This window comes from Ambystoma mexicanum, chromosome 10, assembly GCF_040938575.1.
Source record: "Ambystoma mexicanum isolate Mex_15411 chromosome 10, UKY_AmexF1_1, whole genome shotgun sequence".
Lineage (NCBI taxonomy): Eukaryota > Metazoa > Chordata > Amphibia > Caudata > Ambystomatidae > Ambystoma > Ambystoma mexicanum.
Window position 1 is genome coordinate 306,777,765 of NC_090932.1, and position 17,715 is coordinate 306,795,479.

The following is a 17,715-nucleotide window of genomic DNA, read 5'->3' on the forward strand; positions in this document are numbered from 1 at the left end:
ATATACATCCCACACATCCTCTGGCCCCCGACTGTTCTGAGATTTCAAGTCGAGGGAGAATCAGGCAAGTGGGATTTCTTCATGGGACAAAGCAGGATCAGTCAGGTATGAGTCCTTCTTCCATCCGAGAGCGGTGTTTCCTGCTCCTCTCGTTGTCTCTGGTTGGAACGTGGAACAACACCCCAGCTTTCTTTTGGATCTCCCTTTCATAGTGTGGAGCGACACTCCCGGATCGCATTTGGTTTCTCCCTTCCAGGTTGCCGGGGAGGTCCTCCTTGGTCTTTAGATAGGTGCAACCAGTACGAATCTATGAAAGAGAACACACACCGGTTACGACAATTTCCCACTAACTGCCCTCCAATCGGGTTGACAGCAGTGGGATACACAGGCATTCAATGATCACAATTGATCATGAAGAAAATACTCCCTTTTACATCATCATATTTATAAATCCTATCTGCTCCCTTCTGGTTCTTCTTTTTCTTAGTCTCATGTTTGCGATGTCTCCTCTGTTTGATTCTCTCTGGGCTCCTGAATTTGTTGCAAAGTGTGCCTAGGGTGACAACTCTTTAGCTGATTAATATGGACCCATTTCTCTTCTGTCAATTCGCCTTTGGGGATGCAGATTCTGTAGGCGACAGGGGAACATTTGTCTACAATTTCAAAGGTTCCTCGCCAACTAGGCAAAAATTTGCACTATTTGGTCTGGTTCCTTTGGAAACTGTGCATGTAGACCCTGTCTCCTACTTGGCATTCCTTTCTGGTTGTTTTTAGATCATACTGAGTCTTCATCCCCTCTACAGATCTTTCTAGATTCCGCTGAGCATACGCAAAAGCATGTTGAAGGTGTTTTCTTAGATTCTCAACATACTCATGAGTTATGGCATTGATCAGTGTCTGTTCTTGTGTTCTATAGAGCAGATGCTGAGGTACCACCATCCTTCATCCAGTCATCAGCTCAAATGGAGACATCTTTGTTGAAGAAGAAGGTATAGATCTGATGGCCATCAGGACAAGCAGTAATCGGATGTCCCAACTTGGCCCAGAGTCAGCCATAAACGTTTTTAGAATGCTCACAATGGTTGTATTGTACCTCAAAACTCCACCACTAGAGGACAGCGTATGCAATGTGAAGTTTCCTTTTGACCCCAACTATCTCCCACATCTTTGTCATCACTTCGCTAGTGAAGTGACTACCTCGGTCTGACTCAATCATTTGGGGTAGGCCAAAATGCGAAAAGATGTGATTGATCCTCAGGGCAGCTGCTGTTTCTGCCTTGCAATTCGGGGCCGGGAGACATTCCACCCATTTGGTAAACAAGCATGTTACCATTAATATGTACTAGTTCCCCCTAGAGGAGCGAATCACGGGCCCAATTAAATCTACTTGTAAATCTGACCAAGGCAGTATCATCCCCCTCTTCTGGAGGGGAGTTCGGTGTGTGAGTGAAGTTGGCTGAAATTGTGCACACACAAGACACCCCTTCAAGTATTGGTCGAGGTCCTGCCCCATGTGTGGCCAGTATGCAACCTCTCGCAAGATTTCTAAAGTAGTGTGAAACCCCCGATGACCGGCTGTGGCTGCATCATGGGCGTGACTTAGCATCAGGCTTCGGAATGAAGTAGGGACAACCCACTGGTCACAGCCAGATATGGATCTCCTTACCAACAAACCGTCTTGGATTTGACAAGTTTTTGGACATTTCATCAACACCCTGAGGTCCTCTTTCCCAATGTAATCGGAATCCGCCAGGGGAAAGTTCTCAGGGTCCTCAATGTGTTGATAAAACTTACCAACAATCAGATCCCCTTTTTGTACCGCGATTAAATCAGCATCTGGGGTCTCCTTACTCCACTGGGCAGTTGAGAGTTCATTGTGAGCATTTGTCTGGGACCTAGTGATAGCAGTGACCTGGATTTTCCCCAATCCAATAGGGGCTCCATCTCTAGGACATCCCCCTGGATGGCTCCGGTTTTGGTCAACTGATCAGGTAGGTCATTTCCAGTTTTGTCTGGTCCCTCTATTCTGGAATGACCCTTGATCTTCTTCCAATAGATGGTCATCCCACTAGAGGTGACCAGATCATCAATATTTTGGATAAGCTTGCCATGTTTGAGCGGTTTGTTGTTAGCACATAGCATGCCTCTGGTTTTCCAATTTGCCAGATGCTCCACGAACCCGTTCCGGACATAATCTGAATCAGTGATTATAACCAGTTCGTGGAGTTGGTGTTGGGCAGCAGTGAGGATGGCTTGATGGACCGCCATCAACTCTGCCACCTGACTACTGCGGGGACCGATTTTGTACGCAGCAGAAGGTTGCGGGGCATCATTCACCCAGGCATTCCCAACACCGTCCACCAGTTCCTTTTCCCCGTTGTTATCCTACATGGTACTCTTCCACATAAACTGTGGGCATTCCCTCGCACTTGTCTTCTTCATAGACTTTGTGCTGAGAATTCAGGTATGCCTCTATTTAAAACTCCCCAACATAGAGAACTTTATTACATGGCCCTACTGCAACATTTTAAACCATGGCGAAAAGAAGAAGAATTATTAGGTAACCATGACTCATTTGAAGGTGCATTCAATGCAAATGAAAGCAATATAACAAATGTCAATTTCAAGCAATACAAAAAATGTTGGACAATGAACGCCAACAAGAGGAAGAAGTTCAAGGACAACTAGATGAAGACGCTCCTGAGGGCAGTCAACCTTCTCTTATAGGAAGCCAAGAACCACTTGGAGAACCACTCATTCTAAATGAAGTAGAAATCGCCATGACTGAAATAGAAAATACCATGTATCAATATAAACAATCAGAAGAAGACTTGTCAGTGCTGAAATCATAGGTAATGATGAGCAACTTTGCCTTTATCTAGAAGTTACTGAAGAAATTGAACATGGTTTGAAACATGAAAGTAAAACATGTAGCTGTCAACAGTATAAACCTCTTCTCTTCTATGTAAGTGGTGAAGCTGGTTCTGGAAAAACATTCTTAATTAAAATCATCAGCAAATTCCTACAAAACTTAACAAACAACAACCTTTCAGCTGTTGTAACAGACCCCACAGGTTTAGCTGCCTACAACATAGGAGGTGTTACTTTACACCAAGAACACAAAAAAAAATTAGAATACTACAAACTAACAGCAGAGGTTGCTACTGAAGTACGCAGAATTCTGAAACATGTGAAAATGCTCCTAATAGATGAGGTAAGCATAGTTTCCAGCCTTATGTTGCCGTTAATTCACCTCAGATTACAATAAATCCTAAAAACAGACCATGAACAACTCTTTGGAGAAAACATGTTATTGTTTTCGGAGATCTCCTACAGTTAACACCAGTGAAAGGTGAACCTATTTTTAAAACCTTAGGACACAAACAGTGCTGCAACATACTTGGCAGCATAGAAAATTTAAATCTCTGGCACCATTTCCAATACAGAGAACTAACTCAAAATATGCATCAGTCTGCCGACCTCACCTATGCTAACATTTTAAAAAGCATTACAACTGGTCTTCTTTCTAAAGATGCACAATCCATCTTAAATAGTACACTCATCCATGAGATATATGGGCATAACACATCTGCTCCTGATGTCATGAAAGGATTAACACAATAAAATGAAAATGCATGTCCTTAATGCCAACCCTAGCAAGCTGTAGTCAATTCAATGAGGCAATGTTAAAAAAAGAAATGCAACCAATATTGCATATTAAACAAAATGTAGTCATAGGCGCCCCTCTGTGAGAAAGAACATGGCCCATTGACCTGTTCTTTGGGAAGGTACCCACTCGAGAGTCCGCAGACACACTTTAGCTCACTGTACCTTTCACAGATGGGAAATATCCATTTGCTTATCAGTGGACATGGACGGTCCAGTACCAAAATGCTATGGCAATTCCCTTCTGAACAAGAGTACCAACAGCAACCCCATACATGCTTTTCAGCCTTGTTGGGAATCATCAGTGAGGTGGAGCTGTGCCTCTCTGAGCACAGTAAACAAGGGGTCCAAGTCTGGATGACCCAGGGAAACTTAGGGTGACTAGACCTAAGGCCCTTGAAATAATCAAAATGTTGTCATAGGCGCCGCTCTGTGAGAACGAACATGGCCCATTGACCTATTCTTTGGGAAGGCACCCATTCGAGAGTCCGCAGCCACACTTTAACTCACTGTACCTTTCACAGATGGGAAATAATCATTTGCATATCAGTCTTTGTCCCGCCCACATGGGCAGCCCAGCACCGAAATGCTATGGCAGTTCCCTTCTAAACAAGAGTACCAACAGCAACCACAGACACGTGTTTCAGCCTTGTTGGGCACCATTAGTGATATGGAGCTGTGCATCTCTGAGCACAGTGAGCAAGGGGTCCAGGTCTGGAATACCCTGGGAAGCTTAGGGTGACTAGACCTAAGGCCCTTGAAATAATCCAAATATAGCCATAGGTGCCCCTCTGCGAGAACAAACACGGCCCATTGACCTGTTCTTTGGGAAGGTACCCACTCAAGAGTCCGCAGCCACACTTTAGCTCACTGTACCTTTCATAGATGGGAAATATCCATTTACATTTCAGTCTTTGTGGCACATGGGCAGTTTCCAAGGCTCATCTAGATATGGACCCCTTGCTCATTGTGCTAAGAAAGGCACAGCTCCACCTCACTGATGAGGCACAACAAGGCTGAAACGCGTGTCTGGGGTTGCTTTTGGTACTCTTGTTCAGAAGAGAATTGCCATATAATTTCGGTGCTGGACTGCCCATGTGGGCGGGACAAAACGACTGATATGCAAATGGATATTTCCCTTCTGTGAAAGGTACAGTGAGCTAAAGTGTGGCTGCAGACTCTTGAGTGGGTGCCTTCCCAAAGAACAGGTAATTTATCCGTGTTCATTCTCCAAGATGGGCGCATATGGACAATTTTTCTATTGTTTTAGGGACTTAGGTTTAGTCACCCTAAATTTCCTGTAGTGTTCCAGACGTGGACCCCTTTCTCACTGTGCTCAGAGAGGCACAGCTCCACCTCACTGATGAAGCCCAACAACGCTGAAACACGTGTCTGGGGTTGCTGTTGGTACTCTTGTTCAGAAAAGAATTGCCATAGCATTTCAGTGCTGGACTGCCCATGTGGGCGGGACAAAGACTGATATGCAAATGGTTATTTCCCATCCGTAGAGCAAGGTTTAGTCAATGGAGCAATTGATATAGCTGTTGTCTTCCAGACGTAGCCACATGACAAAAACATTCAGGTTGTCAACATCCACTTTTGACAAACTTTCAGAAGTTAAAAGGATAGGAAGCTCAACAGCACAATTACTTCTTTTCAAAGACCTGTATGTACGCAGAGGACAATTCTCTCTGCCTCTTGCATATGCAGTCACTATTCACAAATCACAAGGTCTAACCCTAGATCAGGCATTGATTGTCATTGGCAGCACAGTCTTTAAAGAAGGTATGAGTTATGTAGCACTTTCATGTCTACGTACACTTGAAGGACTATTCCTAGTCAATTATGATGCAAACAAAGTCAAGTCTGATATGCCTTGCATCCTAGAGTACAACAGACTATCTGCACAACCCATCTAGATATGTACCCTGTTCCTCAAAAATGTAAAGTTGAAAAAAGAAAATGAATGTAAACAGAACGTATAAGAGATCTCCCAACAATACCACCAAAGAAACAAAAAACAACTGCTATTCCATCAAGCAGTACAACCACAAAACTATATAGTGCAAACACAACTGCACAACTATCAGCAGATATAAAGAGAAATATTCTTCTAAAAAAAACAAGTGGCGGTCCAGCAAATGACACAGAGACAGAACTTTCTGGTCCATTTAAAATTTCCAACACAACTGGTATCAGTTGCTGTGCAAATGTAACAAACTTCTGTTCCAATTGCCACCAATTGTTCAAAACATGTACTTGAACGGCTCAGACCAGTTGTGTTTGCAAAGGCTCATCCTTCATAGAAATGCCACAAATAATCCTAACAACACTTACAGTGTCTCAGGAATAAGGCAAGAATTGGTCTACTGTACAGGAACAGTCAAATTCACCATAAACACACAGGAAGATCCATAAGAAATGTCTAGTGTACTTACTGCAAGCACTGGAAACCAAAAACATACCTATAAATTAAATCTTCCAAATTGCATACATGTGGAAACATACGTGCAACCATGTTTCAGAAGAGCACATCCCTAATGAACGATGTGTATGTATCTATACCAAATTGTGAAGCAATTCCATTTCATCAGCTGTTGCAAAATGCAAATCATGGCATATTATGCACTTTTTGCAATTCAGACAATCGTTCCACCATGCACATAAACTCACATAGCCAATATCTTTTTTTTTTTTTAGACTTTTATTTTTGCTGGCAGAGGCAAACACAAACAGACACATCAGAGGCATATGAATAAAGTTGTGGCTTGTACATACACATACAGAACACATTAGCAAAGATGCGGCGACAGTAAAAAAAGGGAGGAGCATATCACAGGTGGCCGAAACACGGAGTCTCTGACTGAGGGACTAGGAGGATTCATCCGTTGAAGAAGTGTCATTTGAATTGAGCAAGTAACTGTTGAAGGCCGACCATATGTTACGAGGTCGAGAACGTACTGGGAGCATACACAGAAACTCCTCCTCGCAGTTTCGGGACCACGTAAGCAAATTTAACCACTTTTGGAATGTAGGGGGAGAAGGGTTTTTCCAGTTTTGTAAAACACATTTCTTGGCTATGACACAGCTCACATTTAGGAACCTAACAGTGTCTCCAGCCCCCCCAGTCCGCCACACCCCAAACAGAACCCCCATTGGATCTGGATCAACAACAGTATCAGTGATTGCGGACTGTGTCTCTATGATTTTACTCCAAAATGTCACCAGCTCCGGGCAGTCCCAGAACATATGCAGGTGGTCGGCACCCTCCGCACCGCAGCGGGGGCACAGTCTAGGATCAGAGCGGGCAAACCTCGAGATTCTACCTGGAGTGTAATATAACCGGTTGAGTAATTTATATTGTATGGTGCGGTAACGGAAGTTTAGGGACACCTTGCTAGTGAGAGAACACATCTTCTCCCACTGCTGATCTGTGAGATCCAGGTCTAGTTCGGAGGCCCAATCAGTACGAGCCCTGGATGGAGGGGGAGAAGCGGCGGACAGGAGGAGCTTGTACAGTGAAGAGACTACCCCGTGAGCACCACCCGAGTTAGCAATGTAAGCAATTCCAGGAGAGTCCTGGGGCTCAATGGGGAAGACAGGCCAGGCATTTCGAAAGGCGGCACAAAGTCTGTAGAACTGCAGAAGCTCCAGAACCGAGCCCGAGTGTCCCGGCCTCCACGTTTGCGGTGTTATGAACTGTCCCTCCGGATAGAAGTCAGTGAGGGCACGGTAGCCCAGGGCCTCCCAGTGTCGCGCCAGGGTGGTATCGTGTGTGGGTTCCAACCCGGGGAAGTTCCAGACGGGGAGCCATTTGTAATAGGGATGTTGCTCGTCGCAGGTTTCAAATATCTGGCCCCAAGCCTGCACCGTAGTCCGGACCGGGTCAATGGGCGAGTCTGGCACATACCGCCGGTCTAGAATCAGGGACATTACATCGGTGCCCGCTGCCGCCAGGACCTCTAGTTTGACGTGGGGACGGGGTGGAGGCCCCGGATACCAGTGGGATGCGTACTGCGCCTGCGAGGCAGTCCAATATCGCAACAGGTCCGGAGCTGTAAATCCCCCTTTGTCATAGGGTAATGACATAGCCGACCACTTTTTACGCACAGCACCCGAGTGCCATAGGAATTGAGCGAGCAGTTTGTGCAGGTTCAGGAAGTACTTTCTTCCTGGCCAGACTGGGACGTTACTAAATACATAAAGCAGCTTGGGGAGCAGTATCATTTTCACCAGCGAGAGTCTTCCGGCCAATGACAGTGGAAGAGCACGCCAGCGTGCAACCTTGGTCTCGGCCTGCTCAGCAACAGCCCGGTAATTGTCTGCCAGGAGTGAGTCCTTGGAGAGGGACACCTGAACCCCCAAGTACTTGATTCCATCCGGGGACCAGCGGAGCGGGTATTCGGTGGTGGGCTGTGTCGTGGAGCTGGTGAGGGGGAAGATCTCAGACTTAGTATAATTTATAGTAAACCCAGAGTACGTACCGATGCGGGTGATGTCACGCAGAATTGGGTCTAGGTGGGCCGTTGGGTCTCTTACAAAGAGCAATACATCATCCGCATAAAGCGAGATAATTTCAGGGGGGTCTTTCAGCCGCACCCCTTTGCGCGCATGTCTTTCCCTGACATAATCGGCCATCGGCTCTATGGCCAAGGCAAACAGAATCGGGGAGAATGGGCAACCCTGTCGAGTACCTCTGAAGAGGGGGAACAGACCGGATGTCCGGGAGTTAACTCGAACTCTGGCCACCGGTGAAGTGTATAGTAGCTGGATGTATGCTATCATGTTGGGTCCTATGCCCATATTCTCCAAAACCAACCAAGTATATTTCCACGACACCATGTCAAACGCCTTCTGCGCATCCAGTGTGACCGCAACCGCACTCACTCCCTGGTCAATGCGTGCCATTACATTAAACAGTCTTCTTATGTTATGGGATGTTGATCTCCCAGGGACGAACCCTGACTGATCGTCATGGACCATGTACGACATGACCGGGAGGAAGCGACTAGCAATCACCCTGGCAAAGATTTTGGTGTCCAGGTTCATTAGGGAGAGGGGCCTATATGATCCGCATTCGTTAGCAGGTTTACCAGGCTTAAGCAGGACAGTGATGACAGCCTCACGTAATGACGGGGGAAGGGAACCCAGCCGGAGTGACTCGTTCCAAACCTCCAGTAGTTTGGGTGCCAGAATGGCCACGTGCTCCTGATAAAACTCGGCTGTCAGCCCGTCCGGACCAGGTGCCTTCCCTTTAGGGAATTTAGATATAGCCTCAGTTATTTCGTCCAAACGGATGTGGGAATCTAATTGGTCTCTGGTTGCGGGAGAAATAATAGTCGTGGGGATCTGCTCGAGGAGGTTGCGCATTTGGACCTCGCTATGCTCGGGGGGCTGGGTGTATAATTCTGAATAGAAGTCCGTGAAGACCTCCAAAATACGCTGGTCAGACCACAGTTCCGACCCCCTGGGGTCCTTGATACAAGGTATCTGGGCTTGGCCCCACTCACCCCTGGCCAACGTCGCCAGCGTCCTGCCGGGCCTGTCTCCCTCCCCATATTTACGGGCAGCCTGCGGGCGACTAAAGTAGTGAACTTCCCTCGTAGCCTGTTCGTTAAAGAATTGGAGTTCCTCGCCGATCCGGGACAGAATGGCAGGGTCAACGGATGCAGGATAGGCACTCTCAAGTTCGCGCAGCTTGGTTTCAGAGCGAGCAAGGGCAGCCCTAATGGCTTTGAGGGCTCCCGCCTCCCTGGCAATGGACATTCCTCTGATGAAGACTTTGAAAGCCTCCCACCGGACCCCCAGAGAGGTAGCCTGGGGTGTATTGAGCTCGAAATAAGATTGGATATCGGATAGAATGTCAGCCCTAAAGACTATGTCCTGTAAAGCCAAGGACTTGAAGCGCCATGTATTAATCGTGGGGGGGGGCCCACCCAAGTCGAGAGATAATCGGATCGGCGAGTGGTCCGATAGGGTGCGCGCCAGTATCTGAGTTTCTACCACCCTCCCCAGCAAGGCACTGGACAGGAGGAACATGTCAATTCTAGAAGAGCTATCATGGACCGAGGAATAGTGAGTATATTCACGCAGCTGCGGGTGCATTACCCGCCATGGGTCTTGGATGTCGAGGGTTGTGCTGCGCGCAAGGAGCCTGCGAGCTGCATTGGAAAGGAGCCTAGGGGCCAAGCCTGTTCGGTCCAGTGTGGTGTCTAATATGAAGTTCATGTCCCCCCCCCAGATGATCTGGACCCCGATGTATCCCAGCAATATGGAGGCCACCTGGTCAATAAAGTCGGGGGAGTCCACATTGGGGCCATATGTGTTAACTAGTAGATATTCCCTGTTGGCTATTGCGCAATGTAGGATAACATATCTCCCCTCCGGGTCAATGTAGCTCTTATGGAGCACGAACTTGAGTGACCTATGGATCATCGTTAATACCCCTCTGGCGCGGGTCGAGTAAGCGGTAGAATATCTGTGGGGGCCCCAAGAGGGTGCCATGCTCCTGGCCAGTCGGCCTTTACAGTGTGTTTCCTGCAAAAGCAGAATCTTACAGCCATGCCTGTTGGCATAGGCCATGATCCTGCGCGTTTTAGTGTAGTTGCTTAAACCCCGGACATTCCAGGACATCACTATTGTGGACATTTCAAATGCCTAGGGTACATCCCACAGTCGCAGCCGGGACCACGTCCTAAGTGAGAAGAGTCCGCATAGGGGGTAGCCCTCCCACCACTGTCGCCGCAGTCCAAATGTGAGATTGAGCCTTCTCGGGTGTAGAAGACCCGATGTGATGCGGCCTGCCGGTCCGCCTCTGCCTTTTCCGATAACATTTCTCAAAACCCCAACAGTGCCGCCCCCCTCCCTCACTGCCCACCCCCAACTTGCAGTGTAAGTCCCCCACCCCCCCGTGCCAGTGCCATCAGTAAACCCAACTCTCCCCAAGAAGCAGAGGTCGGAGGGCGTAATCCAACCGGTATACGCCCCATTCAAAGCCCAACAGGGGCAAATAAGCAATGACAACCAACAAAACATAAACATTGCAATCGCAAGTAGGTGTGCTGTTGCCGTGTGGGCGGCTCTTAGAATAATATGTAGGGCAGCATGTGCTGCCTGATGTAGGTTCTGCTGCGGGCGGATCTCCAGATAGTTCTCCATATCTAGCCGAACGCTGCGGGCGAGACAAGACCAATAAGTAACTAGGGAACATGGCCGGCACAGCGCCCCGGAGGGCAGGAAAGGTGCCGTTGACCTCAGTGAGGTCTAGTCTCAGCCCCATCAAACGCCAGAGGAGCTTGGATAATTGAGGGTACAGTACGCTGTTGCCATAAACACGTCCCGAGTCTCGGATTCACTGGATCAATAAATGGGTTCCGGGTAGTGTCTCTCTGGATCACTCGGCCTCGGCAGGGGCCCCCGCCGGGTTGGGGAGCGGCAGATGTGCCTCAATGAATTTCACTGCCTCCTCCGGAACAGTGAAGAAGTACAGTTTGCCATTATAGGTAATCTTAAGACGTGCTGGGAAAAGAATGGCGTAGGGAACATTCCGCTCTCTAAGTAGCTTCTTGACTCCAATGAACTGGCGCCTCTCCTGCTGCACCGCTATTGAGAAGTCCGGAAAGATCCTTATAGTATGTGAGTCAAGGCGCAGGTCACCCTTCTCCCGCGACAGACGAAGGATAAGGTCTCTGTCCCGATAATTGAGGATCCTGGCTATTATGGGCCTAGGGATATCGCCCGGTTTGGGCCTTGGAGATAAGGCACGGTGAGCTCGCTCGACAGTGAAGTATGGTGACAGGGCCGGGTCACCCAGTAGATCTTTGAGCAAGGTTTCCACTGCATCTTCCATGCGCCCCTTAAGGGCATTTTCAGGGACCCCGATAATTCGTAGATTATTTCTGCGAGAACGGGATTCGAGGTCATCGCACTTCGCTCTCACACTACGCATGTCACGAGACAGGGAGGCAACAGTATCCTGCAGCACATGTATTTCGTCCTCATTTGCTGATATCCGATTCTCTGCATCCGTGATTCTGGTCCCGCCTGATCCACCCGTGTTTTTAATGAAGCGACATTGGCGTTGATGTCGTCCAGCTTCTCGTGAAAGGAAGCAAAGTTTTTGGCCATCGACTCCATGAGTGTAGTCAGGTCCGGGGGAGAGGTCATGGGATGGTGGTCCGCTTCCCGCTCCTCCTGCATGGGTGATGCATGATCCTCCTCTCCCCTCGGGACGGCCCTGGCGAATCTATCCATAGCTCCCCCCCTGGAAGACCCCCTGGTCTTGTTAGGCATCGTGGATTCAAGCGTGGGAGTGGCGCTGAGCAAGGACCCGGTCGTTGAGGGAGAGAGCGTAGTCCAAAGGGTAATATGGCCAGGTAGAGGTGTCAGTATATCCCAGGCAGTGGTGGAAGTGTCAGCAGGGGGGGCACCCAGTGCAGGTGAGAGCAGCAGCCACCCCACAGTCACTGCACGGAATCAAAGCAGGGACCCGGGGTATGTGATGCTGCGCAGCTGAGGAGAAGGTATGGGCACGAGGGGCACGGGCCTGGCGTATGTCCACGCAGCACGCACTCCGGGGGGCGTAGTAGGCCCAAGGGCCTCAGGCAGACAGCGGGCCAGCAGCGCGGGTATCGCCGTAGCCCAGAGTGGGACCCCCCCCTGCACCTCACCTCGATATGCCAGCGTCCACAGGTCCACAGGTCGGCGGCTGGGGCCACAGCCGGGCAGGGGCCAGCAGCGAGTCGCAGTCGCGGCGCTGGGACCAGGGGGGGGCGACCGCCGCCAGTCACCCAGCCGCGCGACCCGGATCAGGCCCAAGGCAGTCCAGCGGGCACCAGGAAAGGCGAGCGGGATCCTCAGGGTCTCGGGTGCCGAACGCCCCCGGCTCGGCGGCGATCCGCGGAAGGCAGCCCCGGCAGGCCGCCGACAACTTAATCCATGCAGGGGGGCAGCCGCAGCTCGCCCCGCAGCTCAAAGCCCCGACCGGGCCTCCGCTAGCCCAGCGGGGACCACAGGCAGGCGGGCGGCGCACCCAGGGGCAGCGCCCCGCGCCGCGTCGCAGAATTCAGCAGGCACCCAGAGGAGGAGGCAGGAAACCGGCGGATGCCGATGTCGCGAGGCCGCGGGCCGCCACAGCAGGGGGCTCGTCCGGAGGCCTCCCGACACCAAGAGAAGTCGGGACTTCGCAGGCAGCAGCACAGTGATGTAGGGCAGCGGCTCGGCCGAAATGTGGGTTGATTATTCCCCGTTGTTCGCAGATGGAAGCAGATGTCCGCCAGGCCCACACGGAGCTCGAAGGCTAAGCAGCCATCTTGGGCTGCTCCACAGCGCCACCCCCACATAGCCAATATCTGATACTAATGCTTATTTAATATTCCCTAAACATACATTTAGTCACTTACCTGTACAACTATCAACAGTTAGAATACAACAACTGGTATCTAACTACATACTGCATGCATAATACTGCAATGTTACTTTTGAATAGCAAAATAGTTAGAATACGCCAACAGGCATTTAACTGCTTAAAAAAATACCCGTCAGAACTATAAAACTATCAACAGTTAGAATACGCCAACCGGTATATAACTACATCTATACTACTGAAATGCTGCTTTTAAAATGCAAAACAGTTTCAATACACCAAAAGGTATCTAAGTACTTCAAAAACACCTTTAAAAAAAGAGTACAACAGTACTTTTGAAAAGCAAAACTGTTAGAAGACACCATCAGGGATCTTACTACTTCAAAACTACCCTTCATTACACTTCATTGCAAATACACCAACACAATTATTCTTACTCCAACACTGCTTGTAACAACAAATACACTTATCTGTGCACTTTAAACAATCCCTTAAGTACTGCCCACTTCCAACAACCATACTGTCAAACTTAAACTCTCATACATGTAGTAGTTTTTCTTTTAATCCTGTATGGATTTTTTTCCCAATGATTATGCAAACAGAAACAGAAACTGTGCAGAACACACAGTAATGTTGTTCCAAACATAGTACTTGGAATGTACTGATTATGAGGGTCTAAAAAGTACATGAACTTGTGAAATTGTATGCAATTAAACATTTTAACTATCCTGCATAACATAATATACTATGTTTTTTTGCCAGAGAAAGAAGCAAACATTTCTCCTTCATTGCCATGTACAACACACTCGATTTATCCCCTCAATGGTATAGCAATCATAAGTACTGCACTTAAATTGTATTATGTCACCATGTTACAAATACTGCCCCCACACTATCTATAATTACTATACACATATTATTATAATGGTTATATCCAGTGGCCAGATTCAATTTCTATACACATATTATTATAATGGTTGTGGCCAGAAGCCAGATTTTTGAGTGCATGGCCGTATTATGCTGTGGTGGTTGTGGCCAGTGGTCAGATTCTTGGATGCATGGCTTATGGCACCCAAGAGTCTGGCCGCTGGCCACAACCACCACAGCATTATAATGCCATACACCCAAGAATCTGGCCACTGGCCACAACCACCACAGCATAAATAAATCATACATAACAAGGACATACAATAAATATTGAAATAACCCAACTCGCCCTGAACCTCGCCCTCCCAATTCAAATGACGTCTGCAGACATCGAAATGGACCGCCAACCCTATTTTTCACCTATGAAAACATCCCCATATCATCCATATTCCACTCCCCTACCCTGACCAAGCCCTCTTTCAGTCACCAAATAACCCCAAATGTGTTTATCAAGCTGTCCGCCCAAGACTCTGTCCGCGGATTATTGCAGTGTCTGCGGACTGCCGCGCCACCCATATGCTCTTTTTCTACCTATACAAAGAGCCCCATATCTTTTTTCCACTCCCCCACCCTCACCAGCCTCTCTTTCCAACACCAAATGACCCAAAATGTGTTTCCCAGACATTTTCCCCACCGATCCGTCCGCGACCAGTTAAGGCTGTCCGCGGATCCAACATGGCGGGCATTTCTGAAAAATACGACGCGCCTCATATTTTTTTATTGACCAATCAGCAGGCTAGCCTGATGTCCGCAGACCTCACGTCGTCATCTGAACCAATTCGGATAACCGTCTGAGGTGCAAACAGGAAAGTGAGTCTGCGGACCGAACCCAGATATCACTCATTTGTTTGGACCTACTTTTGGGCTGTTTTTTTAAAACTACTGGACAGATTTACACCAAATTTAAAAAAGCACACTTTCGGGACCAAGCCGCCGCTCCTGCCACAAATTTGGTGAAAATCTGTCCAGCGGTTTGGGCTGTAGACGTGAGCAAAATTTATTTTCCATTGCGTCTATAAAATTTTGGGGCCCCTCTCTATAACTTTGACCCCCTTGACAAAACCTCGCCAAACTTCACAGAATCAATTTGACAGGCCATATACTTTTTTTTAAAGAAAGTTTGGTAAGGATTCATCTGGGGGGGGCAAAGTTATAAACTGCCCAAAAAGTGCTCTTCCTATGGGTTGAGCAACTTAACCATAACTACATGGCCATTACTGCAGGCCCTGTAATATATATAGTCCTAAAGTAGCTTGTATTTGAGTGAAACACATTTAGGCTTAAGAGTGTATCAAGATATTACTTTTTGTCCAAAACAAAGAAGCAAAAAAACGGAAAAACATTTCACTTTAACCATCTGTGACCTCCAACTAAACATTAAAATAGAATTCAGATTTAAGATTTTAAGCAAATATTATTTTTTATTAATTATCATTGATGTGGTACAGAGAAATATATTTTTTAAAAACAAACTTACAATATCCATCCGAAATTTGACCACATGTATTCAACAGGGAAAATTCCGGTGGCTATCCATTCTATCTCAGTCAGAGTTAGATTTAGGGTTGCTTTTGCTTATGCAGCAATTTGTAGTGCATTCAGTGAGTTGAGGTGGGTGAACAACATGAGTGGCATCTGGGGAGAGTCTAGGGTGGGGGAATCCCTGTGAGGTCGACCAGCTTGGGTGAGTGCAAGACACTCACGTGAATCTTCATTTCCCCAAGGGTAGCTTGCGTGATAGTCATTGATTTTGTTTGGAGGGGGCAGGAGTGATTCAGGGAGGGGGCTGACAGACTAGTCAATATCCATCTCTTGAAGTGAGTGAATGAGGCATGCCTTCACGTGACACCTGGGAGCAGTATCAGGAGGACACAGAACTTCTAAACGGAGGATAGTAATGCTAGCCTGATTTCTGAGCGAACCCCAGATATTCCGGGAGGCAGATGACACACCGGTCAGTGTCAACCTCTTGAAACGAGTGGATGAGAGATGTGTCACCTGGTTACAGCTGGGAGGAGTAGCAGGGAACTCCCAAGAGCTGCTTTGGTGCGAGCCACGTTTTCCTGGCTTTGGTGGAAGGGAGCAATAGAGACTCAGGGAGGTGGGAGACACATTTGGAAGGTGTGCTGTGTGGCATTTTCACATCTGCAGCAGTACTTGCTGTGCGTACTGGAGATGCCTTCAATTGAACACCTGCAATTCTGGTATCACCCAACTCACTTTCCTCACCCTTGTCACATGTTGGTTGCTCTGCGGTACATGCAACCATGCAAGTAAATGCGTAGGTATTGCACCGTGAGAATGTAAATCTACAGAGATCAACAGAAATGTTTGCACATTCAGTTTGGTCTGCTATCTCTGGCACAGAATAGGGAGGTGTGCAGATCTTATCTATCAAAGATCATTAAAGAATAGCACATGTTGTAGGTAAACAGTGGGACGATATTGAAAATCCCAGGTCTTTGTAAGCAGCTATCCACTGATAAGTCAGACTATAATGACGATTAGATGGATCATGATCAAGACAAAAAATTAAGCTCCATCAGAGTCCATGTGGGAGCGTGCGTTTCTGCTGGAAAGCAGGGATACTGAGGACGACTAGAATGGCACAACAGATACAGAGGCTTTAGTAGTAACAAGCCTGTCCCTCACCTGTGTACAGTCTCTTTTAAAAACAGCCTGTCACAGACAATAGAGTATATTGTCACGAAGCAACCTTAACATCATCACTGCCAGCAACATCACAGCAGGATGAGCGCAACATCACAGCACGATGAGCCCAGCCTGTGTGTTAGCCCATGACGAAAGTCAAAACGGTGGCAGTACCTCACACACAGAAAATAGCAATTGAATATGACTAATTGCACACTCTTGCGGAAAGCAGTGTGCCATGGGAGGGCAGGGTTCCCCTTTGGTACCACATGTATGTGGTCCTATTTGCTGCAATACACTGCATAAACATAGAATTAAGTCAAATGTTGTGAGGTGTAGCCCTCCTCATACCATCAGTTAAGCAGCATACCTCCAATTCTCACAATTACCCCAGAAAATATTATAGCATTGTCAATGCTGACTGGCTGGGACACAAAGCTTTACACTGTACCCAAACAGTGCAGTGATCCTTTATTGCATCAGGTGTTAATGAGGAAAAGAGGCATGGCACAAAATATCAGAAGTCACATTAAAGACAGTACATGTTCAATGCGAAATTGGTTACAATGTTGTCATTTTTTCCTTCTCAACACGGTAACAAATTGTACATGGTTAGGGCTGTAGTGAAGGGGGGCGGGCACTATAGCAGCCAATTAATAATAAAGTCAACTTTCCCATGGGCATGTGGACCAGTGGTCACAGCATTGACCATTGGCCGTCACAGCACGCTGGGTGGTCTTGCTTTCTTATACTAGTTTAGAGGGCCCCAAAGTAATTCAGGGGTGTTTAAGTTGTTGGAAATTCAACACCACACTGTTTTACGTTCAAGGTTTTCAAGGCAGAAGCAACAGGGATGTTAGCATCTGGAAGAAGGTGGAGGCCCAATGCCAGAGGCCTCAGTTTGTATTTTGACTGTTGCAGCAGAAAATGCATTAAATGTCATTGCTGCCTTACAAATCGGCAAGACTGTGCACATCCCCTACTTTGCTCATCTCCACCTTTAGGTCCTGCGCTTTATCAGCAATTGTCAGCCTGTTAAATAATGGTTGCTGTGGTCCAGAAAATCAGCTTCCATTTCAGCCGGGATTGATATGCCAAATATGCCC